At 38.7% G+C, this 11,797-nt stretch overlaps 1 protein-coding gene across 1 annotated transcript in view; it reads left to right on the top strand.

Annotated features, from left to right (window-relative positions):
- Positions 1-10,535: 10,535 nt before the first annotated feature.
- RBMS2 (RNA binding motif single stranded interacting protein 2) overlaps positions 10,536-11,797 on the top strand; it is a 44,113-nt gene continuing 42,851 nt past the window's right edge. The window contains exons 1-2 of the mRNA XM_027854946.1: positions 10,536-10,813; positions 10,933-10,995. The gene's annotated coding sequence lies outside the window, so the exon portion shown is untranslated. The remainder of the gene's footprint in view (positions 10,814-10,932; positions 10,996-11,797) is intronic.

Raw genomic sequence — 11,797 nt, 5'->3', positions numbered from 1 at the left:
GTGTGTGTGTGTGTGTGTGTGTGTGTGTGTGTGTGTGTGTGTGTGTGTGTCCTGGACCATAACCCTGAATTGGTCTCAGAACTTAAACAGGAACACAGAGGTGACAGGAGAAAGGCCCATCTTCCCACCCTCACTTTAGTATTGCTCTACATTAGTTGACAGTCCCTAGAGATCTGGAAATTGCCTTAGTACCAGTGATCCCTGCAATCTTAGATGGCAGCTTGAACTCTGCTCCAGGGATGGGTATCAGCTGTCCTGGGTGCTGCTTCCAATAACTCCAGGGAGAGACTCCAGCACACAGCAATGCAATAAATGGCCACGTTAGTCTATAAGCTCTTGACACCCAGTCTTTGTGATCAGTATGTTGGATGGGGAGCCCCAGGCCAGCTGTGACATTTTACCTTGTTTTTTGGACTCAAAATTTCCTGACTAGGAGAGTTCTTGTTCTCTGACATAAGGACAGGTTTTTCTGTTCTTCTCTTTTTGGAGAGTAAGTAGCAATGCTAGTCTGTTCTCTTAGGGAGCTTCTTCCTGTGAGTTTCATGTTCCCCTGAAATTCAATGAAGAAGGAAGAGCATGATGAATTCTCTCTTACTATCCTATCTTACCGTCACCCTGAGCCCTGGAGTGAATAATAGTATGAAGATAAGAATGTGCAGCATATAGAAATAATGTCAGAACTCACTTTCATCATGAAGGGATAGAGAGTGTCAGGGAAGGCTTTATGGAAGAAGTGACATTTGAGTTGGATCTAAAGGACATGAGTGACTTCTAAGCATGGGAAATGTGGTGCATATGGGGTGAGGAAGGAGGAGGAGTTAAAGTGATTCCCATGTTACAAATCTAAGTGACCACGAGGTTAGTTAGACAAACAGCAGTCAGAGATAATGTGGAATATTATTGCAATCTAAGAAATGAAAAAAGGAAAGGATTCAGAAAATCAGAGATGGGAAACCTGTGGCCTTGAGGCCACATGTGGCTCTCTAGGTCCTCAAGTGCAGTCCTTTGACTAAATCCAAACTTCACAGAACAAATCCCCTTAATAAAAGGAATTGTTCTATAAAACTTGGACTCAATCAAAAGGCTGCTCCCAAGGACCTAGAAGGCCACATGTGGCCTCAAGGCCACAGGTTCCCCACCCCTAACTCAGATAAGTGAGAATACAAGGTTGCTTAAGTGGATAGTGCTGGGTCTGGAGTCAAGAATATCTGAGTTCAAATCCAACCTCAGACATTTACAAGTCACTTAAACAGTTTGCCTCAGTTTCCTCAACTGTAAAATAGGGATAATAACAGCACTTACCTTGCAGGATTGCTGTGAGGATCAAATGAGATAATATTTGCAAAGTGCTTAGCACACAGGCCTGGCACATAGTAGACTCTCCATAAATGCTTATTCCTTTCTCCTTGTATAAACTGATATTTTGATGACAACTTTGAAAGACTTTTATAATTGATCAATCTGGTCACCAGTCATGACTCCAAAAGACTCAGCAGAGAGGTGATAGTTCAAAATGAGATACATTTTCAGACACAAACTAAGTCCTTTTTTTCAGTCATTCTTTTTATACAGAAATGTTCATTTTTTGTGACTGTGACATTCATAATAAAAATAACTTATCAAGAAACACAGTAATAGAAAAGCTAGAGAGAAAGGCAGGAAGATAGGTTCAGTTTGAGCCAGAGTTGGAAGAGAGTTTAGAGATTGCCCAGCCCAAACCCACCCTCCCACTTTGTATATGAGAGGACTGAGATCCAGAGAGGGTTAAGTGACTTGCCCAAAGTCACTCACATAGTAAGTAGCAGAGCTGATATTTGAAACCAGGCCCTCTTCCTCCAAATTCCTTGCTCTTTCCATTATATTATACTGCCTTCATTGAGTTTGAAGTGCCTCACTCTGTATGGAAATTGCCACAGGCATCAGAAATATGGGATTGGAGCTTCAGGTGGAAGTTGGTAGTTGGGTAAATAGATTTGGGAGTCACCTGCATAGAGGTGATACCATGTGAGAGGATGAGATCACCAAGGGAGAGTGATAAAAGAGGCCCAAGAATAGAACTTTGAGATACCTTTAAGGGATACAAAGATGGTATTTATTGGATTAAACTGAATCAGTAAAACAGAAAGGAAGAGATACAAGAATCATCATGAGAGTATGTTGTTACAGAAGCTAATGGAGGGGAGGATATTTCAAAGTATGGGGTGGTCTGCAGTGTCAGATGAGGACAGTAAAGACAAAATTTGATCTAGTAATAATTAATTTTGGAAATAACCGCCTTTCCAAGATGGTATGAAAATGGAACCATGTATCAAGGAAAGGACTGAGTAGTTCAGAGGGAGTAGCATGGTAAAGGAAAAGGTTTTTGCCTATTTGTTGGTTTTTTTGTGGGGAAGAGATGGGGAGACCAGAGCATTTGTCTAGGATAAGGAAAAAGAGCTTTTTGAGAAGGAGAGACAAAGTTTAAAGGAGATGGGAATGGGTGGGATCAATGGTACAGTTAGCAAAAAAGGGACACCTAGTTGTTTGACACTAGAGAGCAAGGAAGGACTTTAACATTAAGGAAAATAAAGAAAAGGAGTTGAAGCAGGTGGTTTCAATCTTATATTCCTGGGGAATCTTGAGAAGAGAAGGAATATACAAACAATTGGATTTCAAAAAGCCTATTGTATGTAGGTCAATTTTTTTTTAAGGCACAGTGCCCCAACTTATGAGGATTCTTTGAGAATTTAAATATTCTTCCTCCTTTAATATATTAAATGTATTACATTTATGCCAAAATACTTACAGAATCATAGAATTTTAGAGCTGAAAAGGACTTCCAAGGTAATCTAGTGTAACATATATTCATTTATATACATATGTATATATGTATGTATGTGTATACACACCTTATATATCCCAGACTAGTTATTGTGTAGTCTCTAAATACTTCCTGTGATGTAGAACTTTTCTTCTGAGGTAGCCCATTTTAATTTTGGACTTACATGGCATAATTTTTTATGTAACTAGACTTTAATTTCTTCTCAAATTTACCACCATCACCATTACCATACCTCATTACCAACACCTTCTCTGCAACTACTAACTACATCATAATTTCACCTCCCTGTCTCCAGGATGAACGTGTAGGTTTTGTAGAATTTTGTAGGTTTCCATCAATATATTTCAAACCCTGAAGTGTTATGTGATCAATTCGTTTTGGGAAACAATATTCTGAGGGGGCAAGGTCTGTTTCTGCCCAGGAGGTGGCAGTATTTCTCCGAGTTTCCCTGGGAGTTGACTTCCTTGAAGACACATTAAAGTAATAAAAATGAAAGTCAAGTCCTCTTTCAGCATAAAGCATAGCTCTGTGAAATAACCCTTAAACAGATAAAGGAAGAAAAATTCTTGATGCTTCTATTTGTGACCTATCATTGAACTCCTATTAATATTTGTGAAGGTGAATCTTTATGAGATGTAATTCAGTGCTTTGAGATCATTCCATGTCTGTTATACTATTAAAGGACTACCAACATTATTATATGAAAGAGAATATTGACATTTTGATAGTATTTTCTTTTGTTTTGCATTTAATAGTATTTTTTTTCAATTACATGTAAAGATAGTTTTCCACATTCATTTGTGTAAAATTTTGAGTTCTAATTTTTCTCCCTTCCTCCCTCCCCTCCCCCCTACCCAAGACATCAAGCAATCTGATATGGTTTATACATGTACAATCATGTTAAACATATTTCCACATTAGTCATGTTGTGAAATAAGAATCAGAACAAAAAGGAAAAACCACAAGAAAGAAAAAACAAAAAAACAGTGAAAATAATATGCTTCGATCTGCATTCAGACTCCATAGTTTGTTCTCTGGATGTGGATAGCATTTCCCGTCACAAGTCTTTTGGAGTTGTCTTGGATTGCTGAGAAGAACTTAAGTCATCGTTATCGATAGTATTTTCTTAACCTTAAACCTTTCATTCAGTTTGGGTTTCAGGACATGGCTAAAAGTCTTTAAAGAAGGGAAAGTAAACACCTCAAATAAATATTTCCAAATTTTCTCTTGTCCCCAAATTATACTATGAGGCAAAAGGGTCAAAAATCAGGCCAGAATATTGACTACTATTGTGTAAAAGTATGGTTGTTTTGAGAAGCTAAGGTGTAGGTTAGAGAGCCTCGAAAATAAGAAAACCTGGATTGAGTTCTCCCCATGGGTTCTGAGGGCTGCGAGTTCCAGTTAAAAATAGCAAAACGCTTATGGAGTAAGTGGAAAAGGAAGATGCGTGCAGAAAAGAGAAAGAAGAAGGCACTGAAGGAACTTAGTCACCTAAAAAGTATACTTAAAATAGATGGTGATGTTTTAATGGAAGAAGTAAAAGACATAGCAACTGTGGTAGCACCTGGAAAAATCAAAGAGAAAACAGACTCTGGGGAGAGAGCAAGAGGGGTAATCGAAAATGGAAGTGGATGTTAAAAGAAACAAAGAGTCTTTTAGATGAACATGGATAGTACCTAGTTTAGATGTATCTGAGGCAAAGGAAAAAAACTAAAGGCAAAACGGGGCAAAGGGAAAAACAATGTAAAGGCAGCAAAAAGCAGCAAAGGGTCTGGCCTGGTAGAGTTTAAAGACCTGGAAAAATATCACATGGACATGTTTGTTCAGAATATGTATTTTGATTGAATGAAAATCATTTGTTTCCATATTTTGCCTTCTCCAATTACTTCAGCTGAAACACAAAATATCTGACTTCCATTTGGTTCTTCGTTATTAAACATTGTTTTTGTTTGATCAGTGTTAGCTACACCAAACTTCTGTCTGACTGTCAGTGATTTATCTGATGCAGCAGTTTTCATCAAATGAACTGTAATCATAATATGTTCTTGTACTTTTGGCAAATATATTTGATAAAGATACAACATAAGCTGTTAGCCAATTTTAGACAGCCCCACTCTTAAAAAAAGTGTCATATTTTTATAATTTCTTATATATAAGTGTTGTTATCTAAACAGAACTTGTGTTCCAACAGTTTTTTTTGCTCTATAAGAAAAAATTAAAAAAAATTATATTCTGTGTTTAAAAAAAAAAAAGAAATTGTATTCAAATCCAATACACCCAGTACATATTGACTGGGTCTGTGATGGTGAACAAGAAGATATTTAACCTCTTGATGTTCTAGGCAGCTCTCTCTGACTATGAATTGCAGAGAAGGTTCTGACCTGCATTGGTAGAGGTATTTTCCTCACCTGGGAATTCCTAGTATGGTAAAATGACAAGTCTAGTCCCTAGCCTTTTAATTGTTTGCCTTTGTATAGTACATTCTAATTAGAAAATGCTTTATGTAAGTTTTCTGATTTGATCTGTACAGAAGTATTATTATTGAGGGAAGCAGCATGGTAGAGTAAATAGAGCACTGGACTTGGAGTCAGGAAGAGCCAAGTTCAGATCTCTCCTCGGACACATACTTAGCTGGGTAAGCCAGGCAAATCACTTAACGTCCTCATCTGTAAAAGAGGGATAATGATAGCACCTGCCTCACAGGGATGTTGTAAAATAGTAATAATATATGTAAAATACTTTGCAAACTTTAAAGCACTCTGTAAATGTTAGCTCTTCTTACTATTATTCCCATCTTATAGTTGAGGCAACTGAGGTTCATAGAGGTTCAGTTATGAGTTATATGACCCTGGTCAAGTCAATGACAAAACTGGGACTTAAATTTTCTTCTAATCTTAAGCATAGAACATCATACTATACTCTACTACAACTCTAAGATACCTGTTGATATTCTTTTCAACTACAACCTCTAGACATGATCTTGCCCTTTGCTCTATAGATATTGTCCAATTCAATTACCTAATAAGGCATTTGAAGCTAAACAGAATAGTGGATCCTATTGGAAGAGTCAACTTTGGAATAAAAAGGTGAACTTGCCTCCTTAGAATTACAGAATAATTTTACTGTTGCTCTGCATCATCTTCAGTCTTGACAGAAGTCTAGAGGAAATATGTGTAGGATAGATTGAGTTAAAGGGGAATCTTAATGTGGTTCTTTGAAGAAAAAGAAGCAAATAAGTATCTTGCCCTTCCTCAGTGTTCTGTCTCCTCAAATCCTTGATATCCTAACTAAACTCAGTTTGGTGATCTCATTGGAACTATCTAGATAATTCTAATAGCTATGGCCAAACAGAAGTAATGACCCAAAGGACTCTAGATTTAGGTATGGCCAAGAATAACATTGCAATAACTAGAGTGCATTCTAGTTATGCCTAGGGTCTGGGCCTTCTCCTTAATACCAAATTCTGGAATGAGTCTTGGAGAAGCTTCCTGCATCCGTGATAGATTTTCCTTAGTAGACATTCTCTGCCTTTGTCTGGTACAGAGAAATCCTGGCCTGGAGTTTTGTTTAGGAGTCTGGTCAGAAATCTCTGGTTCTGAGGAATTGAAAAGCATACCAGCAGTGTGGGTATACAGTTTTGGTTTTATAGACTCTCAGTCCACATTGGAGATATGTAAAGGTTAGTGTCTTCCCCAACAGAATGCAAGCTCTTAAAAAGTAAGGATTGCTTTACTTGTTGTGTTTGTATCCTTAGATCCACCACAGTACTTGGCCATAGTAGGTGTTTTATAAATGCTGATCAAGTCCTCTGAGTTCTCCAGTTTCTGTACTTTGTTTAGATTATTTTGGCCATTATTTTGGTGGCCAGAAGAGGGCAGGATAGAGCTTTGTTTTATTGTAGGGTACAGTATTTAAACATTTTAATTGCATGAGGTTGATATGTAAATTTCTCTGCTTCTCTCCAAAGCCAAAATAATTTTATTTGAATCCTATGTTTTGAACTTCCATCAACTTTTTTGGTCTAACAGTAAGAAAACAGTAAGAAACAGTAAGAAAAATCATCTATATGGGATGTCATGAAAAACCATCATCTTATTTGCTATATGTGTTTGACCTCCCAGTATAGTCAGCACCCTTCCTCAGGTCTATGAGCTATGTATCCAAATTGCCTCACTAATGCTGTCAGTGGGCCAGTGCAAACTGGCGGCATCTGACTGCTCCCAGACATATGTTCCACATCAGTCTGGTCCTTGTTGAATGGCTGGCTACAGGCCAGCACATCTGCAGGTAATACAGGCTGACTTCTCAGGCCAGATGGAAAACCTCGAGGCCAATGGTGGGGTGGTAGAAATCATTTCACAAAAGAGAAGACTCATCCAAATTTTGGAAACCTGTTTCATCCAGAGTCTCCCTCCTAAGAATGTTACTTTCCTTAGGAAATCATATGCCCCTTCATTGTATCTGAGACAAACTTTTCTTTTTCCCCAGGAGATATGCCTCAGATCCCGTTTAAAAAAAAAACAACAACAATCTCCTTTATAATTACTGATGACCCTTATGCCTGTGAGCCTTGAGTGAGGGAAACAGGTCAAGTTTTAGGACATATGGGCATGTGGTGATCAAGGCAGAAGGGTAATTAAGGTATACATGTATAAGGAAATGGGATAGTTCCCTAGCTTTGTTTTTCAGTCTAACCATGTAATTACACATGCTTTATTTTTTTTCTTTTTTTTGTTTTTTGCTGGGCAATGGAGTTAAGTGACTTGTCCAGGGTCACATAGTTAGTGTCAAGTGTCTGAGATCAGATTTGAACTCAGGTCCTCCTGATTCCAAGGCCAGAGCTCTATCTACTTTGCCACCTAGCTGCCCTCACATGCTTTATTTTTTAAAAATTAGTTTTTGACTAGGCAATCCAAATGTTTAGCTCCTTTGTACTTTGGGACCCCAGACTTATTTGATGGGTATAGACTGCAAAGCTAGTGTATTTTATGCATGTTCCTTCATTTTCTTTCCATCCAACATTGTTGGAGCAGCTGTAAATCAGAAAGTAGTCAAAAAGTCCTTACATGTAAAGCTCAGAGGCATATCAGAGGATACAGAAGAGAGGTTTTTTTCCTGGATGAATGAACATTATAGCCCTCTAAAGAACCATGGGAATCAGATTTGTGTTTCAAGGCTCTTCTATATCAATCCTGTTCCCCTGCTAAAGATAAGAGATTTTCCTCCTACTTCCAGAAAGCTGAAAGTTATGCAAAGAATTCCCAAATAATCAGCATTGTTGATTATGAGGCAGGAGTAGAGTAATTGAGCTGGTGTGATCCCTGGATTTTTGTCTTCAATTAAATTTAACAAGCATTATTAAGGACCTATTATGGTATCTGGTTAATGTGTAAAGAGAGGGCCAGCCTTGGATTCAGTAAGACCTGCGAAGACTCAAATCCTGAGTCTGAAACATGCTACGTACCATGGGTAAGACATTTATTTTTGCAGGCTCCAGGCAATTCTCTAAAACTATGACTTACGGAGCCTTCTGTTTGTAGAAAGAGTTTTCACATCAGGAGATGTTCCCACAACCAAAAAGTCCCATGCAGATCTGGGGAGGGAAGTGTAAGGTACTAAAGTCCAGGGATAATAAAACGAAAAGTAGTTCTTGCCTTCAAGAACTGCTGGGAGAGGGGCTGGGAACAGAAGATATAATCTCTACACAGCAAATTAAATTCAAGATGATTTGAGAAGGGAGACAGTAAGAAAATACCAACAATTTAGGGTGGGCTGCCAGGTGGCAAAGTCTATAGCACTCTGGGCTTGGAATCAGGAATACTCATCTTCATGAATTCAGATCTGGTCTCAGTCACCTACTAGATGTGTGACCCAGTGCAAGTCACTTAACTCTCTTTGCTTCATTTTCCTCATCTGTGAGATGAATTGGAGAAGGAAATGGCAAACTACTCCAGTATCTTTGCCGAGAAAACCCCAGGTGGAGTCACGAAGAGAAAGACATGACTGAAACTGAAAAAACATCAACAATTTAGGGGACCAGAAAAAGTTTCCTATACAATTTGTTCCTTGAATAGAATCTTGGAGGAACGTAAGTATTCTAAGAGAAGTAGGGGACAACATATGCAGAAATACAGAAGAAGGAGAAGGCTAAATAGACCAGTTTGGCCTGAAATTCATGAAGGGAGAATAACCTGAAACAAGTTTGGAGGGATACTGTCAAGCCAGGTTGTGAAGATCTGTAAATGCTAAGGTGAGGAGTTTGGGTTTTATCCTAAATGCAGTAGGGAACCCCTAAAGATTCTTGAGCAGGTGAATGATATTGTTAGACCTATGCTTTAAAAAGATTGTTTTGGCAGCACTGTGCAGGATGGATTGAATCTTGCACTTTTGTAGAATAGTCAAGATTTTCCTGCAGTGAAAACTTTTGGCTGTGCTTAGGATATCATCTTTGGAAACTTTCACTTCCAAGCACCATATCTGGGTTATAATATGCACATAGGAAATAGATCTTGTTAGCTCGATCCTAGTCATTCCCTGGGAGGATAGAGTTAGGCCCACATAATAAAAATGTATTTGCTTTTTCCACTGGAATATGTCTGTTCGTAAGTATGCCTTGATTTTTTAAAAGGCATTTTCTAGTGAGTAGTAGTGTTGGTAGCTTGGAACAGGACCCTTCACTGTTTTTCAACATTATAATCCTAACCTAGAGACTTTCTTTTTTAGAATGGATTCTTATTTTTCTCAACCTAACACTCACTCCCTGCCTCCTCTTCCTTCCTTCTGCTTCCCTTCCCCCTTCCCCCCCAGCCCCAAGCAGAACATATTTAGATGAAGATTGTATTTAGGGCTTCTAGATCTGGACAGAAAATAGTATACAACCATATATAAATCTTGAGAAATCAGAAGGACCTAAAGTAGAGTTGAACAGAGTAACTTCTAGAGAGATTGCTTGCTCTGTGGTAACAGGCTTTTCAGTGGTGGAGTTTCTGCTTCACACTGTCAAGGGACATAGTGGTAAAAACACCAGAGTTTTAGAGTTGAGAAAAACTTTGGAACCTGAAAAGGTTGGGGTGAATGTTGATGTTTCCGAGAAAGCATCTGTAATATTTCATGACTGAGTAATGGATCCAAAAAAAGAATTGGACTGGCACATAAGTATAATGGGAGTTGATCAGAAGAGTCTTATCAAATTGATAATCACCTCAGTAAGACTGTGGTGGGGTGGGGAATGTATCTTTGTTAGAAAAGGGGTATCTCCCAAGGAGGTAGACTTCTGTAAATCCTTGCTGAGAAGATAAAATAAACTTTTCTGATTAGTTCCCTGTGACTATAGCTGTCTGTAGGATGATCGGGGAATGAGTCTTCATGTATTTGTATCCCTAGCTCCTACCTCTTACTAAATACTTTTTGTTTAAGTAAAGAAGGGAAAAATGAGCCTATTTTCTTAATGCAGTAAGTCTAAGAGAAGTTTCTGTCCTTTCTTTATTGCTGCTGTGGTTCCAATCCTAGTAGATATTCCCACAGTTAGCCTGCTCCCACCCTTCCTGTGTCCCCTGAACTGAGCAGGCACTTCCTGTTCATTTCAAGCTGAAAGTTGGAGATTGGGGGGTGGGGTATATGTGGATATTTTCTTCCGTTCACTAGTGCTGTCTATCCCACAATCATGACAAAGAGGTAAGAAGAAAACTAGAACATGGACCAAGTCAAAAGGCAGGCAACCACTTATGCAACTTGGGCTTGGTCATCTCCTCAGGAAAGGAAAGACAGGGATTAGGTTAGGGTATGCCCCAAGGGAAAGTTATGAGGTCTGCAGGGTGCCCTTATGAAAGTATTTGAAGTGGCCCCTGTCCAAGTGGCCCAAGTAGGAGGGTACTGGGCATTAATCTATAATTCTCGTACTTTCCCTAACTAGTCTACAAGTGAAACTACCATTTTCTTTTGTCAAATACTTCGATACAAAGACATTCTTGTGAGGTTTGGGAATCATAAGAGGTGAGTGCTGCCTTAACCTTCTTGGATCTTTGACTCACAAAGTTCATATTCTGCTGATCTTAACAGGGATTTTCTTACTCTGTACTATGTAATTTTAAAATAGTGATTTTTCTTCACAGTTCTGCTGACCTCTTGGAGGAGACACCTCAAACCTGTGAAAGTCAATTTTGGCTCCAACTTTAGTGAGTATTTATTTGGTGAGATATTTATACCTATTTCAACTACAATTTTAAAACTGTGGGCTAGGGGAAGTATCAGAGAAAAAAGTGTCAGTTTTTTGTTACTAGATAGAGACACCAAGTTTTTGTGATAGAGGCTAGCCTGATATGGAAATTTCTGATAGAACCATAGCTGAGCATGAAGTGGCAATGCTGGGCATTAGTACAGCTATATTATACATCAGAAAAATGCATCTGCCTGAGAATTTTTAGTTATTAAGTGGGAGGAGAAGCCTTTTTTCATGTTTGGATCTTGGCCACTCTCTCTGTATGTTTTCCCCTTTACCTGCTCTTAGCTTCTATTTTCTTACAGGAAGAGTTAGTGAGTTATTGGGGTCACTTTGAATATAAGGCATAGGAGAAGCCCTCGGCCACCTTGCTTTTCTCAAGATAGCTGTTGGCAGCCTGTTCCCCAGAGTTGTGTCCCAGTTGTCACCTATAAAGTCAAGAAGCAACTCTAGTGAAACTCTTCCTTGTAGCTGAGTGCTTTGAACATAATATACTCATTCTGCCCTTTTCCCTTTCAGAATAAGAACTTGGTCCCTGAAGAAAGTCTTAAAAGGAAAAGTACTTTGAAATAGTGGGGTCTAGGTATAGAAGAGATTAATATAACCCCTTCTTTCTAGAATTACCTCTTCCCCCTCTGTTTTTCTTTTTTAAAAAAAATTTTTGGGCATTAGGACCCAGTGGAAGTATCCCAGCCAGGCTCTGGGTTTACTTCCCTTGGTGACGTAAACCAGCTGCCCTAGCTCTACCATCCCCCCCC

Source organism: Vombatus ursinus, unplaced genomic scaffold, assembly GCF_900497805.2.
Source record: "Vombatus ursinus unplaced genomic scaffold, bare-nosed wombat genome assembly UNPS02010769.1, whole genome shotgun sequence".
In the NCBI taxonomy this organism is placed as follows: domain Eukaryota; kingdom Metazoa; phylum Chordata; class Mammalia; order Diprotodontia; family Vombatidae; genus Vombatus; species Vombatus ursinus.
Note: the sequence above shows the minus strand (reverse complement) of the source record. Positions and strands in the feature narration are given on the sequence as shown.